The 14493-nt window shown below is 42.9% G+C and overlaps 1 protein-coding gene across 3 annotated transcripts in view; it reads right to left on the bottom strand.

Annotated features, from left to right (window-relative positions):
* Positions 1-14493, bottom strand: part of CNGA1 (cyclic nucleotide gated channel subunit alpha 1) — a 397841-nt gene that overhangs the window by 188629 nt on the left and 194719 nt on the right. The window contains exon 1 of one of the 3 annotated variants that reach the window (XM_069631707.1): positions 14275-14336. The exons of the other annotated variants lie outside the window; for them this stretch is intronic. The gene's annotated coding sequence lies outside the window, so the exon portion shown is untranslated. Of the gene's footprint in view, positions 1-14274; positions 14337-14493 lie in introns of those variants that run through there. 3 annotated transcript variants of the gene reach the window in all.

The following is a 14493-nucleotide window of genomic DNA, read 5'->3' as shown; positions in this document are numbered from 1 at the left end:
ACATTGAGTAGTTTCAGTTTTCAAACCTTGTCCCTCAGTCAGTTCAATACTGCTTGCAATCTATTTTCATGCTCACAACTCCCACTCCCATAAACCAATATGCCATCCTGGTAGACCATCTTCACAGGCAACTCTTTGAACACATGTGACGGAACACTGCAGCAGCAGAGGTGAGACTAAATGACATCCTGCAATATTTGTAAATCTCAAATGGATTTATGAACAATGCAGGGTCCCTGTAATTCTCCATCAACACTTTCTGGTGAGGATGGACCCCTATTCTCAGGAGGATAGCTTAGGGGCAACGCGTTCGCCTTGGAAGCAAGATGACACTGAGCAACGCAGGTTTGATCCCCGGGTCCGCGCTTAGAAACCTCTGGGTATTAAGGGTGTTATAAATAACCCATTACATATGCTTTACATATGCTTACATATATATGCCACCAATAAATCTAAATTTGTAAAACAATTGGCTCCTGGAAGACAATTTAACATGTCTGAGATTACTGGTAAAGGATATCTGTCCACTTGCAGAGTCGTATTCAAATCTCTCAGATCTACACAGATCCTTAACTTTCCATTCTTTTTCATCACAAACATTATTGGACTGGTTCACTCTGGTGATTCAATTCTTTTGATAACACCTTATTTTTCCAACCAGTCCAATTCTCCTTCCTCCTTGTGTCTGAGTGCAAAAGATATGAATGGTTCAAGTATGATTTTGTGCACCTATCCTCACAAACATCCCATTCCGAGGCTGAACATTTCAGGAAATTGTTGTTTTTCTGAACTTTCTTTGGTTTGTACCCCTAAAAAGGGGCCCTCCACAAAATGGATCCAATGTTATCTGAGGACTTCAACTCTTTTTTCTGCAACATAAACCCTTATCACAGCTGGTCTTCCATTGATTTCAACCAATGAGCGAAACCAACCTTGATTTTCAATAGTGGAGCTTCATATTCACCAGCATTCTTTATGTCTCATTAGTTGAGCTTTACTGAAAGTCCTGACTGGACCTGGCCGAAATTGTGAAATACCATTCTGCCAGCTGTGGAAGCGAAATATGTAAGATTTCAATACATTTTGCTGGAATCTGCCACTCTGCCACACCTGCATATTGAAAAGAGTGGGACAAAGTTTCTCATGCCATTTCGTGAGCCAAAACGAGTCACGTAAAGTTTTTTGTATCGTCTTGTGAAGTGAAATGAGCTGCACAACGCTTCTCATGCCGCTGAGCAAACCTAGCATAGATCAAAAAGAACAGCACAAACTTTCTCATAACACTCTGCGTACCTAACACAAATCGAAAAGAGGGGCACAACGTTTCTCATGACGGTGCGCAAACCTAGCATTAATCGAAAAGAGGGGCACAAAGTTTCTCGTGCCCCTGCATGAAACACCACGAATCAAACAAAAAGCTTGAAAAAAACCATGCAAAGTTTCTCATGCTGCAGCACGAAACTAGTATGGATCTACAATAAGCTTGCATGAATTTTCCAGTGTTGATGTGCAAAACTTGCATGGATTGTGGAAAACCGTGCAGAGTTTCTTACTGCACGAAACTACCACAGATAAAAAAAGACCTGAATGTAGTTTCTCGGGTAACAAATCTAGGACTGATCGAAAGAAAGACCTGCACAATGTTTCTTGTGATGCTGTGCAATTTATCATGAACTGAAAAAATATGCAAAGTTTCTTCTGTCGCTGCATGAAACTAACACGGATTGGGAAAAAAGACAGGACAAAATCGGGTGATATTTCAGTGGTTGTGGAACCGTAAAGCTGATTTTGTGGAACGGGCAGAAGCAGATTCCAGTGTAGATTACGCATTTGTCGGGTCACCTCTAGTCCCGACACTATTAATTTGTTCCATTTGTCTAGTTGCATTATAGTATAAGGAGAGCAACTGTCCACCATAATTGTTTACCTTCCAATGTTCCATAGTAATGTCGCAGTCTGGACATTTTTATTCTGCCTGGTTTCTCGCAATCATCACCCGCTCTTCATCTGAGCTGCTTCCTTCTTGTACCAGTGTCACACTTTTCTTGTTCCTGCAAACTACTGCAAAATGTCCCAGCAAATTGCAATTTGCACATTGTTGTTTTATCTCCGGGCAGTACTTTCAGTTGGTTTAATGGCCTAATCTTCCACATAGGTAACGCTTATTTCTATCTATTACTGATTTGCAGCTACTTTTTTTCTTGACTTCTCCTACCCCACTATTTATCTGTTTATTTGGCTTTTGTACCATCTCCTTTCTGAATCCTTTGTGTCTAACATTTACAATTTTATTTTATTTTCTCTACACTCACTTGTGATCCTTCTTCAGTAATGCAGAGCGTTGACATGCTCTTATGTCTTTTCCTCTAATCCGCTGCTGTTGGCGCTGGCTGTTTGCTTAAACTTTATAGCCATTGTTGTGCATGCTGTTCTGTGCCGACAATCTATTTACTCTATTTAATGAGAGGTCTGACATTACGAATCATGATGAACTCCTTCTGGATCCAAATCCTTGCACATGGCGAGGCTGTGACCGTGATTACCTGCCTTCTTGACAATCAGTCAGCCACAAAACACATGTGGATCCTGTGCAGAAGGCTCAACCTACTCATTGCCAAATGGTTGTGTATCTCCGAGCTCAAATGGACCGAAGACCAGGTATAACTGTTCAATCTTTTAATTAGTAGTACAGTGCATCCTGAGACTCCTTCCACCCTCCATCCTTCATCCTCCTCATGCTAACCATTATCCCTAGAACTCATTCACACCTTCCAGTCCCCTCCTCAGCTTTTGATCATCTCTGAAATTCATACCCTCAAAACAAACATGCGCTGTGACCTATGACGTTGGCGCACATTACAGACACCTACTCTACTCCTTCCACCCTCTTGCCTACTTCAACTCATCGGCAGTGCATTAGCGCCGGCGAGTTTGAGGAGGCCTGTTGGCACCTTATTATATAAAGCACTCCAGGTGCACAGTGGCCGTTCTGTGTGTATAGTGTATGAGTGCGTGCGCCATCCTATTTGTGTGTGATTGTATTTAATTGCCAGGTTACACCTTATAGCCAAGCAGTAAGGACTGCATTAGTCGTGTGTGCTTTCTTTTGTAACAGTGTGTGAGAGTGATCAGCTGTTAGCTGCACTGTTACTTGCATTACCATTTTAAAGTCTCCTGCTCTTATCGCGGGCTGCATTCTTTTCACTTCACGGCAGTCTTCCGTTGAGCAAAGCCACTCTTGCTGCTTGTAGTTTTAAGAAACTACATTTCCCAGGCACCCCTGCCTACTTCAACCCGTCTGCGGAGCATTAGCGTTGGCGTGTTTGAAGAGGCCTGTTGGTGCCAGTTAACGTCCAGGGAGCTCCTGGGACTACAATGTGCTATTTCCTGCAAATCCTGCATTTTCACAGGTATTATTTACCTCACCTGTTTTTACACTATCTTTGCCAAAGAACTCTCTGCCGTGCACACGTGAGAGGACCATCGGGCCATCAACACAGCCCATTAGGGCTCTCATTATGGCTCAGTCGCCATCTACAGTGGCTAAGCTAGACCAGTATCCACAAGATGGGCTACTAAGCCTCTTCTCAATACAAGATCCCTTATGTCCCCTGGGACTGAGGTTGAGGATCTCTTTTCCCATTAAGTCCCTGACTTCCTCATAGTCACTGAAACCTGGCTCAGTGAGTCCACACCCTCTGAGGCCACACTAGCATCATCACCTTAGTACGATCTTCACTGATGTGACAGGCAGGGCAAAACATGTGGGGGGGTTGCGATCTTCTGTAATAGACTTCTGGACTGCCATGTGCTCCAATGTGAGGCACCAGATGACTGTGAGTGTCTGGCACTAAAAGTTAAAATAAACCATAAAGAATCCATAACCATTCTAGCTTTATATCGACCAGCGAGAACCATGCCCTCCTTTGAAGAACAATTCATCGGGCTTTCTTAACACACCCACGAAAGTGAATACCCATTTTATCATTTTTGGTGACTTCAATCTCTGGGCTGATGATTCTTTGGACAAAGTAGCCATTTCTCTGTTAGCAGCCCTGGAAGTCATTGGGAATAATCCCACACATATTGCAGGCCATGTCCTGGATTGGATTCTCACGCACCACCTATCCTATCAGTGTCTAACATTTCTGTCCGACCATGGCCCTGGTCGGGCCATTCCCTGGTAACATCTCTCGTCCGCCCCCTATCACCCTAACAGGACCAGTACTAATTCCAACCACATTACGACCTCAAGAAATTTAGAAAAAATGGTCATAGCCGAGAATCTCTTGCCCATTCTGAAAACTAAACGCATTGGGATCGAGAGTTTCGACAAAGCTTCTACACTTGCTTTCTTCCTTGTGGACACCCTGAATACCACAATTAACTTTCTTGCCCCACTTCAAGATAAAGCAGTTAAACCAGCTTCTTCTAAGAATGGCGAGTTCAACAAAGACATATTGGAGTAGAAGCACTCCAAAAGAGCAGCTGAAAGAATGTGGCAGAAAACCCCCTCGCCACTTACACTGGCCCTATATAAACAAGCTGCACACAATCTCTAGCTGGGCATTATAGCCACTAAAACTACCACCTATAATAACAGGATTTGTCAGGCTAAGCCCTGCTCCAAGGAGCTCTTCACAATCCTGAAGGAATTTGTGGGCAAATCAGCGGTGGGAACTATTACTAAGGACGCACAGTGGTGCCCGTCAATTCATAATGAATTCAAACAAAAAATATGTAAACATCAGGAGGCCATCTGTGTTGCCAGTTAATCTGTTCCATATCCCAGGGTGGACAAGTCCACCCCCGGCCCTAACACTAAGTGCATCCTGGGTCACAGAGTTGCCGAGTTCACTTTCTCGCCCTGTTCACAGGCGGATATCATGCAAATCATAAGCTCCCTAAAACCTACTACCCGTTGTGGAGATATTTGTCCATTAAGGTTGTTTAAGGACTGTTCCCCTATTCTGGTTACCCATAAGGTCCTGACACTAAGCCATAAATGCCTAAATCTCCAAGCCCCCGTATACTTTTGCAAATGCACCAAGGTATACCAGCCCGGTCGATTACTCCGCTCGGCTGACAAGGCTAGCCTCCAGCAACCTAAATATAAGATGAAAGGTTTTGGGGGCACTTTATTTGATGTGCCGGTGCCTCAGGCATGGAATGCACTCCCTCTTGATCGGAGAAAGACAAGTTCCCTCAAAGACTTTAAGAAAAAAATCAAGACACACTTTTTTAACATGGCATAATATAACTACTTATTTGATCCTCTGCTCCTCCCTCCAGTTTTTTCTTTAATGTGCACCCTGAGATCTACAGGTGAGCGATGCGTTATGAAACTTAAAATAAATAAATAAATAAATAGGCATAATTCCCTTGCTGCCCCAACCTCTGTACTGGACTCTTGCAAATCATCCTACTTGACAAACATAATCTTCTCCCTTTGCAATCACCCCTGAAAACTTTAATCTACCCTCCAAGCTTTCCTCACACCTCCCAAGCCAATGTCATTGCCACCTCCCTTCCTGCTCATGACTTTGCTCACTACATGTCCTTTGAAATCTCTGAAATTCGTGACCCTCTGCACAACCCTATTCTTTCTCCCTTCCCATCCCTAATTCTGTCCACCAACTCTCAACTACCTCTTCTATTCTCAACTACTTCTCCCCTACCTCTCCTATTGAGTTAGCACCCATCCTTCACAGTGCCAACCCATTGTGCCCTCCTATAGACACTTTTGCTCCCTAAATGGTCAAAGACATTGTCTCAATATATTTCTCTAATCTCTCTCTATGCTCTTTATCCTCTCTCTGTGCTGGAATCTTCACTGCCTCCTTCAAATCTGCAACTGTCTTACCCATATTTAAGAAATCCTCTGCTGATCCAAATGTCCCAGCAAGCTATCTCCCAGTTTCTCTCCTTCCCCATTATTCTAAAGTCCTTCAGCGGGTTGTCTTTGACTGGGCCATAAGTACCTAGAGGATAATGGCCTTGGAGACCCACTTCAATCTGGCTTCCTTAGTAAACACTCCACAGAGACTGCACTCATGCATGTCTCTAACTTTCCTGCTATTGCTCACAATGACAAACTCTCTTCTATACTCATCATTTTGGACATTTTCTGTCGCTTTTGAAACTGTAGACCACCCCTTTCTCCTCCTCACTCTTCAGGGCCTTGGATTTTGCAAATGTGCTCTTGCCTGGATTGGCTCCTACCTGGAAGGTCAATCCTTTAAAATCTATTGGCACTCACAAACCTCTGACACCACCCCCTCCCTTTTGGTGTCCCCCAATGATCATTCCTTTGAACTCTGTTCTTCACCCTCTATACCTCTGCTCTGGAATGTCTCATCTCATATTCTGGCTTTCACCATTACTTTTTCGCTGTGCAGTTCGTCACTGGATGGATCTCGGCTGCCTCAAGCTAAATTCTTCAAAGATTGAAGTAATCTTTCTACTGGCTTCCAATGCCATCCCTCCCCTCCCCTCTCTTATCTTCTTCCTGTCTGACCTCATTGCTCCCTCACTCAAAGCTCACAATATTGGGGTATTCTTTAATAGCGACATACGACAGCAACATTTATAACTACCTCTGCCTCTGCTGCTCGTATTAACCACATTAGGAAAATGTGTCCTTTTCTTACTAACCACACTTAAAAAAACTCTAATCTCCACTCTGTTCAGCAAACTTGTCTTCTGCTCAAGCATACTAATGGTTTTCCTCTCTACTCCTTCCTCCCTCTAGACAGAACCCTCAACTTTGTTAGTCATACTCTCTACAACCTATACATAACCCCCACATCCCTACCCCTACCAACAACATGGTGGTTGACTCTCCATGCACAACCACTCTCTTTTCAAGTTCATTCTCACAGTCGACAAAGTTATCAATGGCCTTGCTCCTCAATACTGTCTGATTGTATCTTAGTTTAATCGCCATCTCGTTCCCTCTGATCTTCCTCTGCATTCTATTCCCACATCCCATACCCTCCCTGTGCCTCCTCTGGCTTTGGCTCTTTCTCCCTACTCACCCTGCTCCACTGGGACCCACTACCCATAACAACCAAAGCCAGCCCACAAGTGGATCTCCTCACAGCTCGACTTAAACATCACTTGCTTGCTAAACAGGAAGCTCTCCCTTCTCCCTCCCCCACACTCCAAACCTGACACCACCACTGTCTCCAGTGCTTAATGATGTCATTTTGTATATTAAAATAGTATTCTACCTTAGTTTGAAGCATGTGCCCCTTAGGTTAATGTTGTAAGTCACTTGTTTTCTTATATATGTATATTTTATTTTCAGTTTGTTTTGTACATGCAATATATCGCACTTTAATTAAACCTTCATAAAATAGCTCACCACTTGCTCTCATCTTTCTGCTATTGTACAGGCACCCTAACGCAGGAATTCCTCCGCCATCTGTTAATGTGTTATTGTAGGCTGTTTCAGATTAAAATTGATATCTCTGTTCTTCCAATAAATACAAATAATGGGAGAACAGATGCAACTCACCTACTGACAGTATATTGGTCAGCATTAATTACTCAATTTTCCAATTGTGTTTAAATCTCTTTAAGATGGGAACATTGGAGTGTCATTAATCTAAACTGATCTTCCTTTACCGTCAAAAATAAACATAGGACCAATACAGTAAATTGGTTCGCTTACTGTAATGGCTGTGTGTGGTAGAGCAGTCTGTAGATTTTGGCAATTTATTGGGTCAAATTCTAATGTAAGGCATGACTTGTAAGGAAAGCTGATGCTCCCTATCTTTTCCTAAAAGAAAGTGCAATGTAATGTATGTAGCATCTTCCAAATTTGATAAGCTGTACATTGCCAGTTTCCTGCTATAATCAACAACGACTAAACTAACTTTGCCTTCCTTCTTGCTAAAGAGGAATCAGCTCACATGGTAAATAGACAGCATATATGTTGAAAAAGCCTGATGTTAACTACCAGGAATCCATTGTTAAAGATCAGGTGTGGTGCACTCAGACCCAAGAAGCTATGATAGCCAAGACAACCAAAATAAAAATGGTATTGAACAAACTATGAATTCAAGGCTCTTAGATCCTCCCAAAACTGTTCAGGAAAACATTGTGAATACCTTGCAATCTATACCTCAGTTTAATTTTAGGAGCATCTCAGAAGAAGAACTCTTCTCCATCTTAGCTAAACTAAAGCCTTCCACCTGCAAAGGGGATCATTTTCCAGCCACAGCTATCAAAGCCTGTTCTGAATTATTGATTAGCTCCATCACTAGGATTGTAAATGCTTCCTTCACCAGATTGAAGGGTTCCTGGATCACCCCTTTATTGAAGGAATCTAATCTTGACCCCAAAAATGCTACCAACTATTGACCGATTTCCAACTCACCCTTTATCCTTAAGATAATGGATAGAGTTGCGTATGAACAACTTCTTCGTTTTATAAAAGATCACCCGATTCTGAATGAAGGTCAGTCGAGTTTTAGGCCAATCTTTAGCACTGAATCAGCGCTGTTCTAACTAAAGTCCAATATGATGTATAACATTAACAAGGCCACAACTATGTTGTTGATCCCCTTGGACTTATCAGACGCATTTGATTTAGTAGATCGCCCTCTCCTCCTGGATAGACTGCAGAAGGTTGCTCATTTTAGTGAATAAGCAAGGAATTGGATGCATTCCTTTTTGAGGACTATGCAGGTCTGTAGCAAGGAAGCAGAAGCGGACCCAGTCTCTGTCAGTTATGGAATCCCACAAGGGGCCGCACTCTGCCCGGTTTTATATAATCTCTTTACAGCCCCTTTCTTTCACATGCTAGAAGAGAAAAAAATCAGCTTTTCAAACTATGCCGATGACTCGCAGTGTCTCAATCCCTTAACAGGCAACTATGAGAAGGACGCGATAACAGTGGCAGAGGTATATGACCTCATCCACGAGTGGATGGATATGAGTGGGATGGCATTGAATCATGGCAAGACCGAGTTTATGATTATCGGATCTAGACATAGACTTGCAAAACTTGCACTATAGTACGAAGCTTTCCACATTGTGTACCATGTCATTCCGACATAGGAAAAAATAAAAATCTTAGGGGTAACATTTGATCAGACTTTCAATATGTCTGACCATGTTAATGGCCTGGTGTCATCATTGGCCCATTATATTAGGCTTCTATCGCACATTCGCCCATTTCTATCTCAAAATGGCTGCAAAACGATCGCTCAAGCCTTCATCTCTTCTAAAATAGACAATTGCGGTTCTCTGTTCACAGGAGTGGGAAATACAGAACTTGCAAAACTCCAAGTGGTGCAGAATAGCACAATTAGAGCTAATATGTGTTTACGAAAGTTTGCGCAAGTTTCAGAGAGGAGAAGAAAGTTCCACTGGCTACCCAATGCAGAAACAATAGAATGTATGTTGCTTACCGTTACATATAAGTCCCTCAATAGTTCCTTTCCTGCTTATATCTCCAATAGACTGAAATACAAACAGGTGGTGCGGATACTTCGGTTAAATTGTGATAAAAATCTGCAAATTCCCAAAACTTCCTTGAAATTGGTTAGAAGGGGCGCTTTCTGGACGGCTCCCCCTGGCAAAATGGAACGCTTTACCCTTAATCCTAAGAAACTGCCCGACACTTGAGACATTCAAGAATAAACTCAAGCTGCATTTATTTAAATAAAGGGTTTGCTTAGATGTTGATAATTTGATTGTTCGTTACTGACATTTTTTCGGCACCCGTATGCCTTCGGGCCACTTTGGCTGGGCCTAATAAAAATAATCTATATATCAGTCATTTGTATGCATGTGATGTCCTATTTATTGAATGTTTCAACTAACTAACCTATCCCTTTAACAAGGATGTTATCAATATCACATTTGTCATTTTGTTATACATAACTTTGTGTATAATATCAATGAGGAAAGTGGTATGGAGACTTCTGGTGTGTGTATTTTTTTAGTGCATATTATGATCCATCTCAATACAGCATTCAATAGCACTAATAATTAAATAATGGAAAATAAGAACGCAGTTGTGAACTCTCCAGCCTAGACCTCAGTTCTCTGATTAGGTCTGTCAAAACACCACATGTACCCTTCACCTCCACCCATATGGACAATGCACCCTTAGGTTAATGGTAAGATTCCTCTAGGTCCAACGTGATGACAGTGTAGGTCTCCAAATACATGATTGGTCCCCACCCCAGGGATGCCTCTGCTTCACACATTCTTCTTTTGACCATCTAGAAAACTGCGCCCTGTGAGGGATCAAGAGTAAGACTCGGACACAGTAACATGTTTTATGTTGGATAAATACTTTTTTATTTACAATGTCACTTTTGTATATTCCACAATCCCTAGGAGGATGTTTCCTCCTTTGAGCTTTTCTGAATTCGCACACATCTTCACAAGTGTTTCTCTGGACTGTGGATGCCTTTTTCAGAAAGGGGTATGGTCTTTCCTTTTGGTCCACAATTCAAAGAGGGGGGATCTCTTCTCCTGTTTTCTCAGCTTTTCCTCAATTTCTGGGGGGTGTCTGCCCTGTTTCTTCAATCCCTGATTTACTCTGCTGCCAGGGTTTTCTTTTGCTACTTGGATGTGCGTCCCAGGCTCGCTGTGTGCCTTGTTTACTCTCCTGTCAGGGCTTTTTGTCTTCTCACTTGGGTCTGAGTCCCAGACTAGCTGAGTCCTGGTTTACTCTCCTGCCAGGGCTTTTTAAGTCCACTCAATAATCGAGTGCAATTGCCAGGTTCACACTCTTCATCAACATTCACTCATATCTGTATCCAGGTAACTGAGTCTTCTCTAACTGTGTTAAATGTCCCAGCTCCCTTGTATGGGTTTCAACTCTTTAGCAACGGTATGCAGCATCCACCCTGAAGCGCCCGGTATGCCAATCTCCTTCTCTGGGTGTACCGGTCTTCTCTGGCAGCTTCGTTGTCCCTCACATATCACCATTTCCTCTGCTGTCAGTTTGCTGACTGGAAGCGCATCTTGTCAGTTTCTCATTTCCCGCCTTGCCTTCTCCTTTGCTCGGAAACTCCTGCTGCCTGGGACGGTAGCGCAACAAACACTCTTCTGCCTGGCTTCCTTGGATGCTGTTCTTGCCAGTTTCCTCCCTCCAATCTGCAGCCTGCTTTCCTCCCGTGTCCCAACTAGTATCAGGAGGGTTAAGTCTCTTGTTCTGTTCAGGTGTTCCTTTTTTAAATGTCCCAGCACTTGTTAACATCCTCCAATGACTAGAACGCAGAGTTGGCTTGCCGCTTCTAGTGATCTGAATTCCTACAACCCTCTTTCTCATCTCAGTGTTAAAAGGGGAGGTATGAACATAAGGTTGGTGACCAGTAAACTGTAGAGATTCTTTATCCATACTACAATAGGCCATACAAGAATGTGGAAAAGGCAAATGGTTGTTATCAAGGAATCCAGGTAAATAATTATTTTGGTCTAATGTCTTTACCCTGCCTCTCTGGAGTTTGTCCTTCACCACATGATCCTCCCGCAGATAGCTGCCCCCAAGGTCAGAGTCAGGTAGCTTCGGCTGAGGTGTCTCTTTCAGACATGCATTTGACAATGTGTCTCTTTTACCCCTCACAGAAACACACCGAATCATTGGGTGCTAGAGACAGAGAGAGCGGAAGAGAAAGAATGTTCGATGTTTGATATGCTGGGCACAGAATGTAAATATAATTTTCTCTGTTTTTATAATTTTATATTTGACATGAGCTCAGCACATCTCCCGCCAGATTATTTTATGCTTAGTTATCGCATCATTGCCATAATTTCAAGTTTATATTATGGTCAGTTATCAAATTATATTAGGTCCACTCAGCAGATAATTGCCAGCTTCCATTGTGCCCAGTTGGCACTTCATGGGGGTTATCAGTATACCCACTTACCCCCTCTAGGGCCTCTAACAATTTGCTGCAATAGTACTTTTGTCTTTAAGCCACCTTTTCTCTTTTCAATTCTTTCCTTTTTGTTATTGACACGATTCTCGTAGTATTGAGCCATATGCAATACTTCTGACTGAGACTTCGCTTGCGAAGCGCTCTCGGAATACATGATCTGTGTCTGGATGTCAGGCAGCAATCCATGCACAAATTTGTCCACGAATAACCTTTACCCAGACTCTGTGCTTAAGTCTTGCCCACTGTAATCTGAAAAAACTTGTTCAAACCGGTTGAAGAACTCGGTAGCACCCTCAGATTTCCCTTGGACACAGGCCGTAAGCTTGTCCCAAATAATCCTTCTTTCAGGAATTATAGTCTTCAATTTCGTAACTATTCTATCAGGTAAAGTTACTATTACCTGTGGTGGTCTCCCACCACCTGGTCCTTCTTTATCGAGTCTAGTCATAGTATCCCATGAATCTCCTAACTCTGTTACATCGTCTATAGTCCTAATCTGTTTACACAAATCAACAGGCAGGAGTACGGGAAACAACAGATCAATATCACTTAAGGTGAATACTCAGGATTGTAAAACAGACTCTATTTCTTTGTAGAACCCTGTCCGATTCTTTCTAATATCAGGAATAGACTGTTTAATGGTGTTCAATTCCTGTCTTGAGAACGGGACGTGATCCAACTGCGACACATAATGCGCAAGAATTTCTCGAGCAGCAGTACCTGCTGCAGCATTAGCCGGAATCTCTTCTTTTGGGACAAATGTTGGAGGAACCTCTCTCATTGGCAACTGAGAAGTAGGCAACTCCGAACACTAACTAAGCAACAGAGCTAAATCGAGCGCTAAAGCAGCCGAAGAAGTGTCAAACGAAAAAGCCCTCTTATAAATACTCAATAACTCTTCGGGACAACAAATCTTTTTTTTTACGCACTCATCCTGTAGGTACTCTACCATTACCTGCATCACTTTCCTCTGCATTTCTGGCGTATACTGACTATACGTGTCATACACTTCAACGGGAGCGATCGATGTATCTGAGATCCACCTAATCGCATCTTTCGAACAAATTCGTGTTTCCTCAGTTATCGATTTTCGACAAGGAGAAAACCGTTTCTGTGTGAACATAACATCCAAGCTATCACCATCTATATCTTCATTCTTTTGCCCTTCCAATTCCTTTCTATACCCAAAACCCCTCTCAACATGCTCTTGTACCTTCTCTGTAGTATCTCTAGAAAACGCTATGGTATTCAGATCCCTTAACCCTTGTGGGAGATCTGTATCACTTAGTCTGTTCCACATCACACATAAATGAATTCCTAATCCCTCAATAAAAACGTTTTCCTCAGGAAAATTGTCTAAATTATAAAGTGTGGCAAGAATATCAGCTTGGTCACCCTTCTCCAATAAATTCTTAGCCCACGCAGTTAACACACGCTTTTTCTCTGAAGATACAGTATTACGAGTTACACCCCTCGAACCCACTCCCTGATCTACTACACTGGTGTAGAACCACTTGGAAGAGGGAGAGTAGACAAATTTTGAACATCCGGATACAGAGGTACTATCGCTGGTGCGGCAAGCAAACCCACTGGACCCGTAATAGTAGGCAAAGGTGGAGGAGCAGGTGGAGGAGCGGCGACAAGGGGAGGAACAACGGGAGGAAGAGGAACATTAAGAGGAGCAATAGGAGGAGCAGGAGGAACAACGGGAGGAGGAATAACAGCAGGAAGAGGAACATACGGAGGTGGCGCAGTGGCACCAGGCCTTCGTTCATTTAACAGTTTATCAATAAGTTCATCGGATACATGAAAGTCTTTAGAAGGATACATCTTCTGGATACCAAGTGATAAAGGCCTATCCATATTCCTAACTGACTCAGACTGTTTACTCTGGTCATATAACAACGCTTTTTCGGCATTCGTCATATGACGGCGCACGTGCTTTTCTCTACTCTTAAACTGCTGCATAGCTTCTTTCTTCCAATTTTGTAATACATCAAATGCTGCAGGTCTAGCCTTTTTCTTTAATAATATAGATTCTAAGTATTCAATACGAGGGATTTCAAAACTACCATTAATTGGCCACTGAAGTTCGGAAGCATGTCTAGTTTGTCTGTGCCAAATATCATTAAATACTATACTACCAATGCCGTGTTTACAGTACATAGTACACGCCGGCGACCCCTCCATTGGGGCCGGTCGGCCAAATTCCAAAGATTGTCTGTCACTGTGGAATAACACCCTGAAACAGGCAGACCATTTCCCAGGAATATCAGAATACTGGTGTTACCTGGTCAATAATTGTACTCGCAAGTGCAATGCGTCAAAACTAATTATCAGGATACTTAAGAATCGGGTCCCAACTCACCTGATCAAATCCTAAGGAGGTCCGATCGGAATACAAATTATTCTAACTAAGTTGCCTCGTGGTTGGTGATTTCAGCAAATCTGCCTGCCTCTATATATAGACCCTCGTCAAGATGCTGAGTCGGACCGCGGGCTCACCGTCCAGGGATCGGGTCGTGCAGCGCTGCTGAGGTGACGCGTCTCATCCAAGAAAGGGGCCCCCTTTTACACCGTCCGATCC

This window comes from Ambystoma mexicanum, chromosome 6q (assembly GCF_040938575.1).
Source record: "Ambystoma mexicanum isolate Mex_15411 chromosome 6q, UKY_AmexF1_1, whole genome shotgun sequence".
Taxonomy (NCBI): Eukaryota; Metazoa; Chordata; class Amphibia; order Caudata; family Ambystomatidae; genus Ambystoma; species Ambystoma mexicanum.
The sequence above is the reverse complement of the archived record's forward strand: the minus strand, read 5'-3'. Positions and strand labels throughout refer to the sequence as shown.